This window comes from Nannospalax galili, unplaced genomic scaffold (genome assembly GCF_000622305.1).
Source record: "Nannospalax galili isolate Female #2095 unplaced genomic scaffold, S.galili_v1.0 scaffold464, whole genome shotgun sequence".
Taxonomy (NCBI): Eukaryota; Metazoa; Chordata; class Mammalia; order Rodentia; family Spalacidae; genus Nannospalax; species Nannospalax galili.
In genome coordinates, this window is record NW_008350326.1 from 103148 (window position 1) to 118867 (window position 15720).

At 43.6% G+C, this 15720-nt stretch overlaps 1 protein-coding gene across 1 annotated transcript in view; it reads right to left on the reverse strand.

Moving 5' to 3' along the window:
- The window catches only part of LOC103745602 (neuronal growth regulator 1-like), a 479137-nt gene that overhangs the window by 55827 nt on the left and 407590 nt on the right, over positions 1-15720 (reverse strand). The gene's annotated exons all lie outside the window — the stretch shown is intronic.

Genomic DNA, 15720 nt, shown 5'->3' on the forward strand with positions numbered 1-15720 from the left:
ATTTTCTGTCGAATGAAATGACTGAAATACTACAGTCCTAACAGCTGTGTCTGGCACACCGTAAGAGGCAGTTACTAGGGATTTTTCCTAGAATTTCCTTCGCTCTTGTGGGTTTTGAATATTCTGATTCATATTACGGCCAAGGAAGACCCAGTAGCACAAAGTTTGAAAAGCAGCCAATTGAGTTAACTACTTTGCTTTGAATTACAGCATAAGTTGTAACTATATGACGGGCTTGTGGGCTGGTCTCTTGGTGCCCTCGTTGTATTTTCTGTCAAATGAAATGACTGAAATACTACAGTCCTAACAGCTGTGTCTGGCACACCGTAAGCATTTTCCTGTGTCCTGGGTTTCAGTGCAGGAGGGCATGAGCCGCAGTACAGCTGGTGTCTAGTAGTGTCCAGCCTCCATCACAGTCTCCTGTGCCCACTTCTAATCTCTCCCTGTGCATTGCATGTTACTGACCTTTGAATTACTTTATCATTTGTGTGTGTTTCTCTGTGTTCATGATGTTAGAATATACACATGTATGAAGGTGCTCACACAGGCAGGAAGAGGGCATCAGATCCCCCAAAGACGGAGTTACGTGAGCTGTGAGCTGCCCAGTGTGAGTCCTGAGAACCAAACCCAGGTCCTCTGCAAGAGCAGACAGTGCTCTGAACCACTGAGCCATTTCTGGTCCCTGTTGAGTCACTTTCAAGTGGATAAAAACAATCTGTGAGTGCCATTCCTATGTCCACTTCTGGAAGGGCAACTCTAGGCGCACAATGAGCTTATCTGTTTGCATCTTGAAGCATAAATTGTTTGGCATATGTTATTGTTTACAGATTCTTTCTTGTTTTCTATTCATTTTCCAGTAAAAGTATTTAGTAAAACCGTGGAAAAGGATTAGCTGTATGTAATTATACAGCAGATAATACATCTGCCTGGGTAAAATAAGCAACTTTGAGCAGTTAATTAGCAAGTAGGGCAGTGAAATGAAGCAGGTACCAACGTTGTTTGAAGTAAACACTCCTACTGACATGGAGGGTTTTACAGAACAGTGCATGCTGGGAAACGCTGCTTCCTCTGGAGTCCATCAGGAGCAGCTCTGGTAGGAAGGAACCAGCAGTGTGCTCCCAGGAACCCGGGGCTTGGGAAGGGGAAGCAGGAGGATCAGGCGTTCAAGGCCAGTCCTAGCTACACAGTGGCCAATCTTGAGTACGGTTTTCCAAAAGAAAACAGAGCAAAACAAAAATCGAAACAGACAGGAAAATACCGGGAAAAAATGGATGGGAAAGTGGAATTCCAGCGATTTCCAACTCTAGAAACCAGAGTCTAGGAATCCTATTTGCAGAAGCTCACTGTAGTCTAGAAAATGTTGCACGTGTGTGTAAAATTTGTTGCTGTTAGTAACAAAGAGCAATAATCAAACTTCAGTGGGTGGAATTCCTGGCTTGGTACCTTCTGCTGAAGTTTTAAGAAAAGGCCGATGACAAAGTTAGGACTGATAACCCAACTCCCTGCCAGGCCACACAACTACATCTACAAATATTTCCAAGAAGAAAGAGAGAAAGAGGGGGAGCACAGACAGCACTCGGGTTAGGAACACATAAGGGCAAAACCAGGAAACTATTTTTGAAAACATTTGATTTGTTATTTTTATGTGTAGAAGTGTATTGTCTGCATGTACTTAAAGGCACTCATGCTGTGCACTGTCAAAGGAGGTCAAGAGGTGTTAGATCCCCCTGGAAGTGGAGTTATATGAATGGTTGTGAGCCACCATGTGGGTGCTGGAACTCAAACCCAGGTCCTCTGCAAGAGCAGACAGTGCTCTTAACCACCGAGCCATCTCTCTAGCCCCCAGGAAGATATTTTTTGACAAAAACTGAATTCCGCTCAACGTGTCCTTGTGCCAACCTTCATCCCAGGCTTCCTGCTTCCCACCCACCACCAGTGCTAAGCTACTGGGGCAACTCCACAGCTAACGATCCCAAGAGGCCCTGGAGTTGATGCGGGAATCACCCTAAGAAGCTGATAAAACTCAGAGAATAACAGCCATGATTCTAAGAGGACTTCCAGGCAAGTCTGAGACAAGCCAGGGATGTTACTGTCATTCTTGTCCCCAACCAGCATTTCGCAAAGTAGCTTGTTCCTGTTCATACAGGGGATCCAGTCAGGGTGGATCAGCTAAGGATCTGGAGTCTCTTCTTTCCAGAACTACCGCTCGCAGTGTCTGACCAATGTTACTGTGTTTTGTTCCTTATCTTACCTAGACCATCTAGCCACATCCACTGTTTTCTGTCCACACTTGCTGCATGTTCTGCATCTCTACTGCAAGGATGGGCCACCAGTTGAGTCCAGATCTCTATTTACCTATCTACATTAAATAAGGAGTAGATGAACTTATGTTTCCTACATGAAGTGTTCTTTTGATATCACTGCATGTGCAACCACACCCCTCTATCGGCACAGCCTTAATTAACATCTGTGAGTGAAGCAAGGCCCACAGAAAAGACACTGAATTGCAAATCACTCACAGTTAAGCATTCATCCAATTAGAACAGATTCAAAGTATATAATCTGGTTCTCTCATTTCTTTGCTGATCAGTGAGAGTGTATCTTCAACCGAAGATGACTTCAGATTCTTCCAAATAGCCTTAAAATGTCAGCAAAGCTACTGATTTTCGTAGATTGACTTTGTAACCTGTCACTTTGCTGAAAATCATCATTTCTAGGAGTTTTCTGGTGGAATTTTAGGGATCTATTGTGTATAGTACCATATCATCTGCAAATAGGAATAATGTGATTGCTTTTCCAAGTAGTGTCCCTTTAATTTCCTTCTCTTGTCTTACTGCTCCAGCTCGAGTTTCAAGCACTGTACTGAAAAGCAGTGAGGAAAGCAGACTCCTTCATCTGGCTCCTGATTTTACTGGGAGTGCTTCAAGTTTATTTTTCCATTTAGAATAATTTGTCTGTGGGTCTGTTAGATATAGTCTTAATAATGGCGAGGTATGTTCTATCCAGTCTGTTTCTTCTAGGACTTTTATTTATCATGAATGTATATTGGATTTTTGTCAAAGGTCTTTTCTGCATCTAGTAAGATGATCATGTGATCTTTGTCTTTAAGTCCATTTATATAAATTACTGCATTTATTGACTTATGGTCAGAGAAAGCATTCAGTGAAATGTTTCCATTAACAATAGCTTCAAAAAACAAAAATATATAGGAGTATACCTAACCATGGACAATAAAGACCTTTCAATGAAAATTTTAGACGTTTGAAGCGATTGAGGAAGACACAAAGAGATGGAAAGATGTCCTGTGCTCATGGATTGGTAAAATCAATACAGTGAAAATGACCATCTGCCCAAAACAATTTACAGATTGAGCATAATCCCAATCAAAATCCCCACATTATTCTTCATAGAAACAGAAAAATTCATCCTAACATTTGTAAGGAAATACAAAAGACCCCAGGTAGCCAAAATAATTATGAGCACACATTACCTTACCAGACTTCAATCTATATTACAGAGCCATAGTCATCAAAACAGCATGGCATTGGCATAAAAACAGACCTGTAGATCAATAGAACAAAACAGAAGACCCAAACTTGAGAGCACACAATTTGAGCATCCTGGTATTTGACAAGCTGCCAAGAACACACACCGAAGGAAAGACAGCATCTTCAACAAATGGTTGAAGTGAAATTTAATCTCCGCCTGTAGAAGAACGAAACTAGACCCTTATGCATCACTCTGCACAAGAGTCAACTCCAGACATCAATGCGGAAACTATTAGAAGAATGTGTAGGCAGCGTCCTACAACCCTCAAGATACAGGCACAGAAAGGACTCTCTAAAGCAGACATCAGTTGTTCAGGGATTGAGGCCAACAGTCGACAAATGGGACCTCATTCAACTAAATAGCTTCTGTACAGCAGAGTAAACAACCATTGAGTGAAGAGGAAGCAGAATGGGAGAAAATCTTCAGCTATTCATCTGACAGAGGATTAATATCTACAATATAGAAAGAGCTCAAAAAAACAAAGAAGCAGGAAAAAAAATGACCCATTTAGAAAATGGGCTGTGAATCTGAACAGAGAACTAAAAAGAAGAAATAACAATGGCTACGAAGCACCTTAAAAAGTGTTCAGCATTCTTAGTAATTAGGGAAATGCAAATCAAACCCATTTTTACATTTCATCTAACCCCAGTGAGAATGGACACCAAATAACACCAAATGCTGTCATGAATGTAGACAAAGAGGAAGCCTCACCTACTGGGACTGTAAACTGCTGCAACTACTATGGAAATCCTTATGAAGAACCCTTTAAAAAGTAAAAATAAGCCTGTTACGTGATCCAGTCATACCACCCCTTGGCATATTCCCAAAGGACTCATCCCACTACAGAGATACCTACTCAGCCATGTTTGTTGCTGCTCTCTTCACAATAGCTAAGAGATGGAAATAACCTAAGTGTCCCTCAGCTGATGAATGGATAATGAAAATGTGGAACATTTACACAACAGAGTTTGACTCAGTGGTAAAGAAAGATAAAAATCATGAAATCTTCAGGTAAATGGAAGAGCTAGGAATTGTTCTATTGTGAAGTAACACAGACTCAGAAAACCCAACAATGTATTTCTCTCTCATTTGTGGATCGTAGCCCCCAATCCTTAGATGTGAGTATATATCCTGATGTAACAACAGGAGCCAGGAAAACACGGGGATAAAGAGGAAGAAGGATCTGTAGGGAGGGAGCAAACAGGAGACGGGTGTTATTAAGGGGGAAAAGGAGGGGGTTATGTTAACTGGGGAGGGAGTAGTGAGGGTTATACAGAGACAGCGAGGAGACACAAATAATGGTTAGATGTCATGAAAAACCAGAGGGACATGTATTAGTTCAAAGTCCTACCAAAAAATACACACATAACAAATGTACAAGTGTATGTGTAAGGCTAAAGTCTATATAACAAAAAACACAGTACCAGGCAGGAGAAACCTTCCCTCAAATCATGGGTCAGGACAGTTCAAGAGACTCCGCAAATAATACAGGCTAGTGCCACAGCCTTTGATTGCCTTCCAGACCCTGGGGGGAAGGACCCTATTACCCAAGTACAGGAGGTGAAAAGAAGCAAGACTTGATATGACAAGATTTTAACAAAGTTTTCACAGGGACCAGTATATCTAGAGAATAGTAAATATTAAAATTCTGGGGAACAGAGGGAAGGACAGCTAAACTCTGACTTGATGGAAGGGTTTGGAGCTCAGTGGGATCAAACGTCTTCATTGACAGAATTCAGCTTAGCACCTGAAAATAATTCAGAGGATTTGACTTTAATCAGGGCATTAAAGTATTCTTATAATGGAACCTCCATCTTTATTTCTGCAAAACTTGGAAAATATATTCACAAAGATTCTTCAGAGTGCCTCTTTGCTGATTTTCCTAGAGTTTTTGCACCGTTACTCTTTCAAGGAGACATTGAATCTCCAGCTACATAAATACAGCTTTGCAAAATAAGGCCTCTATTCTGAGATTTTTAGTGGCAATTTCTTCTTGCTAGTGTTAGAATAACAGCGGTAGAACATAGCTGCAGGTGACGGTTTAAAAAGATCCCAAACACAATCATAATGAGGCTTTTCCTTTTTTAGTAAACATGTTTATGTGTATTATCTCTAGAGCAGATTTCTCTTTTTCCTGTAAATTTATTTCCTGGAAGTGCTTGCTTTATAAGGGACCATAGAAGGGGCTCAGTTTGAGCTTGTCTGTCACACCTGATTTAAGAGAATCAGAAAGCATTGTACATCAACAACATCCGCAGGATTATGCACAGTGGGCAGAATACACTTCAACTGCTGCAAATGTTTAGAGATTTGCCTCTATAAATATTCTACAATGTTCAGCATTACCGCATCACCACAAAATTCTAAAATCAATACTTTTATATATTTCAAAGTAATTGTTATTTAATCTGCAAAACTAAAAAAAAACTCATGAAAATATTTCCAACAAATAGACTCACTCTGGTTTCAATGTTCGTTCGAGGGATGGAGTCCTTTTTGGGTGATATTTGTAGAGATCTTTGTCATTTCACTTATGAAAACAAACTATTTGCTCTTTCTCCGTTTGTTACACTGAAGATCAAATGATTTAGCATTCCTAGCCTATTCCAGGTGAAAGTAGACCTCTCTGTATTACACAAACTCATGAGTCTTCATCATAATATTAATCTACAAGTTCTGTTGGACGAGCATTGAATAGCAGTGCGAAATTTGGAACCTGTATGTAGATTGTCACTATGGAAAAACCTGTCATGGCTAATTGGTGGGTCAACCTGTCTGGGCTGTGGTGCCTAGATAGTTGATGGAATAGTTCACATGTTTATATAAGGGTGTTTAGGGATGAAAGCAACATTATATTCATGGATTTGAGCAGAGCAGGTTGGTCTTCATCATGTGCATAGGTGTTTTGTGGTCACTCTGGGAGCCATGTAGTACAAAGGATTGGTACTCATGTACTGGAGGGAATTCAGCAGGTCACCAAGGGACTGCTCACAGCATGGACCAGTGTCTCCAGCTAGCCAACCCCCCCCACCCATAAATTTACTATAAATCTTCCTGACTATATATGGGTTTAACTGGTTTTCATTGGACAGTCCTGACAGAGTCATTGGAAGAACAAAGGGTTAGCCAGGATCACCTGGTTTAGGACTTTTTACTGGCCCATGCCAATAATGATTGACAGGATCTCCCAATCACTTTGTTTTCATGACATGTGATTGCTGTGGAGTGGAGATCATTGTCCCATTTTTGCACGTTTTGGATGAGGCAGCTGAGGGGACTCTAAGGATCAGTCCTGGAACCCCATACTGCTACTCCACAGCGGTGCCCTCATTTGACTCAGATCTTTATCAAATGAGGAATCCTTAGAGAATCATATAAAATATGAATCTTCCATTTCTGCAATTCGGTGGGAATTTCAAATATAAATTTGAACCTTTTTCCATTTACAGAAGACACAAGTAGGGAGACATGGTTATAATTTCAGCATTCAAGTTTATAAACAAAGCTTGGATTTGTTTCACTAATTTACTTTATGGAATTGTATCAAATTCTGTGTGACCAACAAATATTCCCTTCTTTATATTATTCTGTCCAAAAACTTGTGTATATTTTTTGCCAATGGGGGCAAACACTCTCACCCCAGTACAAGGTAGTGGCTACTAGCAACTATTCTGGAGTCTCTAGAAGATTGTGTAGCCTCTCAGTCCCTTGGGCTCCTCCAACGCAAAAATAAATAAACACGCCCACTCAACTGAGATAACATCACAATAGCACACACAGAACTCTTATCACATCACACAGCAGGACTACAGATCTCACTGTCAGCCCCTTCAAAATCATGTCTGTGAAGGAATTTCTAGAGATATTTAACTGAGAGGGAAGACTTGCTCTGAATGTGAACCCCACCATCCCACAGGTTATGATCCCAGATTAAATAGACAGAAATAAAGGACAAAGGGAGTTAAGCTCCAGCATCTCTCTCTGCTTCCTGGGTGCAGATGCAACAAGATCAGATGCCTTACAATCCTGTGGCCAACCAGGCCTTCCCCTCTATGATGGACTGCATGCTCAAATCAGGAGCTAAAGTAAACCCTTCCTGAGGTCCCTACACCATGGACCACAGTGCTTTGCCCTTTATTTCCTCTGCATGGTGCTTGAGACAGTTTGGAAGTGAGGAGGGTCCTCTGGTTTGTTGGGTGGGGCAGAGTGAAGTGAAAGCTTATGGAATCTTGGTCCCTTGCTGAGCCCTTTGAGGAGAAATACATTCCCTGCCTGTTAAGCTTGATTCTGAGATGCACCATTGTGTTAGTTACTTTTCTGTTGCTGTGATAAAACACCATGACCCATGGGACTTATCAAAGGAAGAGTTAATTTCGCTTATGGTTCCAAAGGGGCAAGTGTCCATCATGGTGGGGAGGCATGGCAGCAGAGGTGGCTGGAGGAGGAGCAGAAGCTAAGCTCTCACATCTTCACACAGGCACAGGAAACAAGAGAGCGACTGGAGATCCAGCAAGGCTTAAGAACTCTGTAAGCCCACCCCCAGTGACGTGCTTCCTCCAGCATGGCCACACCTTCTAAGACCTCCCAAAACAGCGCCACCAACCGGGGACAAAATGTCCAAATACCTGGAGCCTATGGGGGACATTCTCATTCAAACCTTCACAGCCATCTACCTCTTGTGGTCAGCATTTGTCACTAGAAGATGCTGAATTACTGTTTGTTCTCAAAATTCTTCCCTTCTCTTGAATTTGAGAGCTTACCCAACTCAGAAACCATTCAGGAAAATTGTTTTAAATTTACACATCTTATACTGTAAATAGTAAAACCTATCCTAACACGCTGGAAAGACGTTTTGGTAGACACTGTCTAAATTATCTTTCAATTTTGGGTGTCATACTTTTCTCCATTTTAGTTAAAGTATTATTAAAAACTTAATGTAAAACAAAAATCTTAAAATATTTTATATAAAATCAATACCTCTCAAAGTCAAGGAAGTGTACTGTTTCCCTTCTTGTATGTGCCTACCCATGCTATCAGTCTGTGACTATCACTGTCCACAGTGTCAACTCAGGACACCATAGAGCAGTGTTAACAGACTGATTCTTTGTGACCAATAGATCTGTTATTCTCAAATACAGACTTTGCTGCCAAGCTAAATATGAAGCATTCCTGTTGTCATTAGTGAGATGGGAGATTACTGTGCTCTCCGAAATCCATCATGGTTTTTAAATGCATCATTTGATGACAATAATTGTATTATTCTGTGAAATCATATATATATATATATATGTATGTATTTTGCTTGTATGTACAAAGTGTGTCCTTGTCATGCAATCATGCAATGCCAGTGGAGGTCAGAAGAGGGCATCAGATCCTCTGGAACTGGAGTTATGGTCAGACAATTTTTAGCAGCCATGTGGGTACTGGGACTCGAAACCAAGGCCTCTGCAAGAACAGTCTGTGCTCTTAACGACTGAGCCATCTCTCTGACCTCTCCATTTTTAAGGGAAAGAAACCCCACATTATTTCGAGAGACAGGCCAGGGGCGTGTCCATGGCAGGGCATGTCATCACCGCCCAGGAGGGAGGCTCTGGATAGAGAGCTCAAGTCTGCCCCACGCAGCAGCTGTCATGGTTCTCCCGGCAGAGGCAGCCGCCTACTGTGGACATGGAAAGACTTTCCTAACACACAGAACACAGGCTCTCTCCTCTTTGGAAGGAAACAGACTCAGCTATGGAAGTAGAACACTAAATGTAAAAACAGAGACAACCACCAACAAACCCTTGCAGTTTGCTTGGGAGAATTTCAAATACGTGTATTTCTCCCGAGGCAGTAAAAAAACAGAAGTTGTATGTTTTGACTCCTGAGTCCCGAAATGATGATCAACATGGTGATTTTAGTACTTTCATACTGAATGACCTATAAGGTAAGGCTGCCCAAAGCCAGCTACATAGCCTCTGTCTGTTCTAAGTCTTACAAGGGCTTTCTCTCAGAACAAAGCAGATTCTGAAACCTAAACTGCATTCTGTTATTGCAAGAGAGTCAATAACCATGGAGGATAGAAAACACTTCAATCAGTTTCAAACCCCGAAGAAGAGAGGGGAATCTCAGAAGAATACAGATGAGTCTTACTGGTGGGTCCAAAGTCAACCAGAAAATGCAGAGACTTCTTCATATAAATGAGTTTAATATTTAAAAAATTTTACACTGGTCTATTTTCACACTTTGGTGTTTGTATTGTTGGAAAGACAGAGGTACTTCTTGAGTTACCTGTCAGAAAAAGAGAACCACTCCTTTGATGCAGAACTCTGCCCAAACTTGGCCTGACTGACAGGAGATGCAAAGTCTGAAACACATGGACTCAAGAGGGGCAGCCAGATGGGAAGAAACAGAGGCTGGAGGGGACCAGAGGAAAACGGGGTCTTCTGAACCCAACAGGACCACTGCACTCAGGAACTCAGCAGCTGTGATGGCCTGAAGACCTGAACAAGGTCAGTCAACATCCTAGCATAGAGTGGGAAGGGGGGTCATGAGCCCCTGCCCCTAACTGAGGACCCATGAACAGTTGATGGCTTCTGGGGCAGGGAGGGTCAGGTTACTGTAAGGGTATGGCTCCTGGTAGGTTGGCTGTATCCCGATAGATGGGCCCCCACCCATATACCCATGCTGGCATGGGCATCAAAAACTGGAGCCACTGGATTATTAAATTAAAAACAAGTGTGGCCAAGGTTGGATAGGTTAGGAAGAGGAGAAGATGTGTGAGGAGTTAGTGGACAGGTTTAATATAATCAGAATACATTTCTGAAATTCTCAAATAATTAATAAGAGTAATTTTAAAACTCTAGTGGCTGTTTTAGCATGCAGAGGATTTTAAGCACTATTGCTTCAGTCTCTCCCGAAACTCAAGTTACCCTCTTAATTGAACTGTGGGGGGAGGGAAGGAGCTGTCAGGCCGTTCTCACTAACGAGCATCCTGTCCAATCGCGACTCTTTCCATAGGGATTGAAACTGGGTTAAGGGGACAGGTTCTGTATTTTAAAAAATTACCTGCCATACATTTTTTCCCCCAAATGTCAGGTGGCAGCCTCTATTAGAAGTACACCATTCATCAAACTAATGAGAGCCTTGGATGGAACCAGCTCTTAACAAAGACGATGCCTCAGTGGGAAAGGTGCAGGGCAGAGGAGCTTTGGAAAGTGGGCCTTATGATCACTCGGGTTTGGGTCATACCACAGTGCACACACTGGGACCCCCTGATCTCAACAGTTTAGTGCTCCATAAGGGGATGATCATATTACTAAACCAAAATCAATTTTACTTATTATGGTTAAGGGAAAAAATTACATTTACTTTGTAAATGTAATTTACAACTCCATAACTAGGAGTTTCAAAGCCAATCTTGGTTTAAACCCAATGATCTAAACCTCAGGTCTTGCAGAAGCTGTTGGAGAAAGAAAGAGGAATCTCTAGGGGGGCAAGGGAAACTCCCTCAGCTTTAGAACATGCTTAACCACTGTGAATTCTGCCTTAATATGAAAATATTTTCTCAATGGGGTGAGTGAAATAAGGACTCCATGCAGTAAAGCTCAGGAGAAGTAAGAAGTTCCCAGCCAGTCCTTTCTACCACCCCATGAGGAGCTTAAGAAGCTCTGGGAATGCCTGTCACAGTTTTCTTGAGCAGGGTACGTCGATGCACGGCTGCAATCCCAACACTTCAGAGGCTGAGATGTGAGGACCATCATGAGCGCAAGGTTACAGTGGGAAGTATATTGAATTCCAGTCCAATCTTGGCTCTAGAGGGAGACTATCCCATCACACACACACACACACACACAGAGAGAGAGAGAGAGAGAGAACAGAGAGAGAGAGAGCACACACATGCAGAGTGGAGAGTGCGCACACATACAGAGAGAGAGAGCACACACACACAGAGCATGCACAGAGAGAGAGCACACACACAGAGAGAGAGCATGCACAGAGATAGAGAGAGCATGCACACACACAGAGAGAGCACACACAGAGAGAGAGCATGCACACACAGAGAGCGCGCACACACACACACACAGAGAGAGAGAGAGAGAGAGAGAGAGAACAGAGAGAGAGCACACACATGCAGAGTGGAGAGTGCACACACATACAGAGAGAGAGAGCACACACACAGAGCATGCACAGAGAGAGAGCACACACACAGAGAGAGAGCATGCACAGAGATAGAGAGAGCATGCACACACACACAGAGAGCACACAGAGAGAGAGAGAGAGAGAGAGAACAGAGAGAGAGCACACACATGCAGAGTGGAGAGTGCACACACATACAGAGAGAGAGAGCACACACACACAGAGCATGCACAGAGAGAGAGCACACACACAGAGAGAGAGCATGCACAGAGATAGAGAGAGCATGCACACACACACAGAGAGCACACAGAGAGAGAGAGAGAGAGAGAGAACAGAGAGAGAGCACACACATGCAGAGTGGAGAGTGCACACACATACAGAGAGAGAGAGCACACACACACAGAGCATGCACAGAGAGAGAGAGAGCATGCACACACACAGAGAGAGCACACAGAGAGCGCACACACACACACACACACACACACAGAGAGAGAGAGAGAGAGAGAGAGAGAGAGAGAGAGAGATTTCTTAAAAGGTATGATGCTGGTGGCCAGATTCCAAGGGATGGACCTATACCCAGGAACATTTGGAAAAGCACAAATTAGATTTGCTAGGTCTTTAAAAATATCAGCACCCACCCAAGGCTCAAGGACCATTGTGGAAGAGGGGGCAGAAAGATTGTAAAAGCCAGGGAGGAGGTGCAGGACCATGGGAACAGAGTCCTACAAGCTCCTGGGACCCTGCTCATGATTCTACGGCAAGGCAGTGGTGTCAGCATACACAAGTCCCATGCAAACTCCGGCAGACAGTAACCCAGCATAAAACTGGAGAAATGAACAGCAGACCCCAATCTTCTCTGAAGAAATATTGGCAAATGACTGCTGCTAGATAAAGAGCTGATCTTTCTAAAACAAGAGACTCTAGACAGGCTGACTAGATGGGCAGACGTGAACTGGGGACCGTCTGGAGATACTGACTTGACACAGTGGACCTTAGCAGGGATGACAGCGTATATGGGCTCCAGCGAGGGGGATACGGGAGGGTGCAGGTGGGGACGGGTATAATGATTATGATTATTTGAGATGTTCTGTGAAATACAGAAAAATTCAGTAAAAAAATAACAGCAGAAGACATGAAACCTCTGGGAAGTCAGGAATGTGGGGTGGGCCTGGGGGAGGAGGTCAGAAATTTAAAAGGTATATTGCATGAAATTCTCAAAGGATCAAAAATATTTTTAAAAAGAATAGCATAGGTTTCTTTATTGGAATCAATCTGGAAAACAGTAAATTTTAATGGAAATTGTTCTTAGCAAATAATCACATCATTTTAATTGCGGAGCATTCATCCATAGAAAAACACATGCTGTGTTAATTTCCAAATAACCATCAAGGAGGGTTAGGTCATTTTCCATCCTGTTTTCATAATTAATGCCATAATTTCATATATTTCACCAAATACATTTCATCATTTGCAAATTCATATTCTTCATAGGTAAGAAGATATAAATAATAATCAATTTAGTAAATAATGGAAGTTAAAATTACTGTCGTTATAGTTAGAAAGCCAGAACAAAGGCTAGAAAGGAAAGTGAGAAAAGAAATCTGCTTTAGTGGAGCGCTTAGCTCAGGGGAGAACAGCGTCCTTGACTTCTTCACCAAAGTAACAACAGAGTTAAAGACTAATAAATAGCATGTGCTGCGTGTTTACTACAGGCCATACTTTATCTAAAGTGTTTATCACTGAACAATTTTCACAGAACTCCTAGAAACAAGCTTTCTTATCCCATTTGTAAACAGGTGAGGAGCCCTAGGCACAAATGGTAAAGGCTAGCCAATTCACGTGGTGTAAAGACAGGACAGCACATACTGAGACCACACGTCCCAGCCCCGGGCACACGGCTCAGTCGCCATGGTACGGAGCTGGGGGCCTGGAGTGTTAGGCCTCGCTTCTCTCCGGCTTTCTTTGGAAACTGAGTGGAAGGAATTTGTCCCTCCTAGCATGTAGGCATTTTCCCATAGAGACGATTTCAAATCAGATTTCATTTCTAATACTCAGTTCCAAGGAGTTCGATATGTAATGTCTGTGCAGTTCAACAAGATGTCTCAGCTACTCGCACTCTACCTCCTTTGATCCTTATACCTACATGGACTCAACCCACGGTGCAGACCATGGCAAAGGCTACCGCTGTACAGAGAGACATCTTTTCCCAGAGGGGATGAACTTGAACAGAGTGAAGCTGGCCAATTTCCACCTCTTATTTCTTTCTAAGACATTTATAGCTGTAATTTTTAAATTCATTCTCTCCCTCTCTCTCCCCTCTCCTCTCTCCTCCCTCCCCCCCCCCCCGTAGAGGGATGATGAGGGCAGTAAACACAGAAGCCAGAAGACAAACTCTGATGTCCTGGAGCTGCAGTTACAAAAGGTTGTGAGCCAGCTGAACCTCTGAGTCAACACTCCAGACTCAGCTCTCTCTCTCTCTCTCTCTCCTCCCTCCCTCCCTTTTTTTTTTTAAATTTCTTTCCTTCTCTCCCTTTGTTACAGACGGGTTCATTATGTGGCTCTGACTGGCCTGGACCTTTCTATGTGACCTGGAACTTTTAGAGACCCACCTGCCTCTGCCTCCTGAGCTTAAAGGCTTTCCTGGTGTCAGGCTATCACACACCCCTAGAACCTAGGGATCCAAACAGAAGAGCCTTCTGTCTGCTCTCTTCATCACCACACACGTTATCTTGGTCTGTTCACCCTGTTATGACACAGTACTTAGACTGCATGATTTATAGGTAACACACATTTCTCACAGTTTTAGACTCTGAGAAGTACAAGTGAGAGCAGCTTCCCTGTCCGGATAGAGCTGGTTTCTCATGCTGTTGCCTTCTGCTGCACCCTCACAGGACAGGGGGGCCACAGAAGCAGCATTGGGCCTCCGAAGGGGCTCTGATTCCACTCACCTGGGCAGAGCACTCCGCTGTCTTCAAGGACGCTCCTCCTAGAACTCATGCACTGGGGATCAGGTTTCGTTGTACGAAATTTGGGGAGATACGTTCAGAAAACAGTACACCTTGCGATACGGTCTTTTTGTGTGGTACCCTATACTCTTGGAAAACGTTCTCTGATCCCCTCTTGTCCAACACTACCTCTCCTTTTGACTATTATTATCAATAAAAATCCTTCAACCCTCAGTGTAGAACATCCATTCTAGATTCCAAATGAAGAGCACAAAGTCAAGAACATTTTATTAAAATGGGGGATAATATTGTGACCTCGTTCTCTATGTTAGGATTGTGAGAATTTCTTGTTAGCTTATCAGTGTCAGAATTTTCTCCCTAAAGAAACATAAACAACATCTAGCCCCTCTTCACAAGGCTCCAGAGACAAACAAAAGTAAGATTCCACCGAAGTTCGCCCTGGTAAAACACTGAGCTCACTGGGCTGAGTTACATGTGAAGGGTTCCTGGCAGGACAGTGGGTGACAGTAAAGCAGTTGCAGTGGAAGTTCTGTATGGAGCATGGATAATGCCTGCTGCATAGCTACAGAGATGGCGCCTTCCTCATAGCTACAGAGATGGCGCTTTCCCCGACCTGATGGAGCCTTTCCCGACCTGATGGAGCCTTCCCCCAGCTGATGGAGCCTTCCCCCACCTGACGGAGCCTTCCCCCAGCTGATGGAGCCTTCCCCCACCTGACGGAGCCTTCCCCCACCTGATGGAGCCTTCCCCACCTGATGGCTCCTTTCCCCCACCTGATGGAGCCTTCCCCCACCTGATGGAGCCTTCCCCCACCTGATGGAGCCTTCCCCCACCTGATGGAGCCTTCCCCCACCTGATGGAGCCTTCCCCCACCTGATGGAGCCTTCCCCCACCTGATGGAGCCTTCCCCCACCTGATGGAGCCTTCCCCCACCTGATGGAGCCTTCCCCCACCTGATGGAGCCTTCCCCCAAGAGCCTTCCCCCACCTGATGGCTCCTTTCCCCACCTGATGGAGCCTTCCCCCACCTGATGGAGCCTTCCCCCCCCCCACGCGGGCGCCCCCCCCCCAAGGGCACCTCTCCCGCC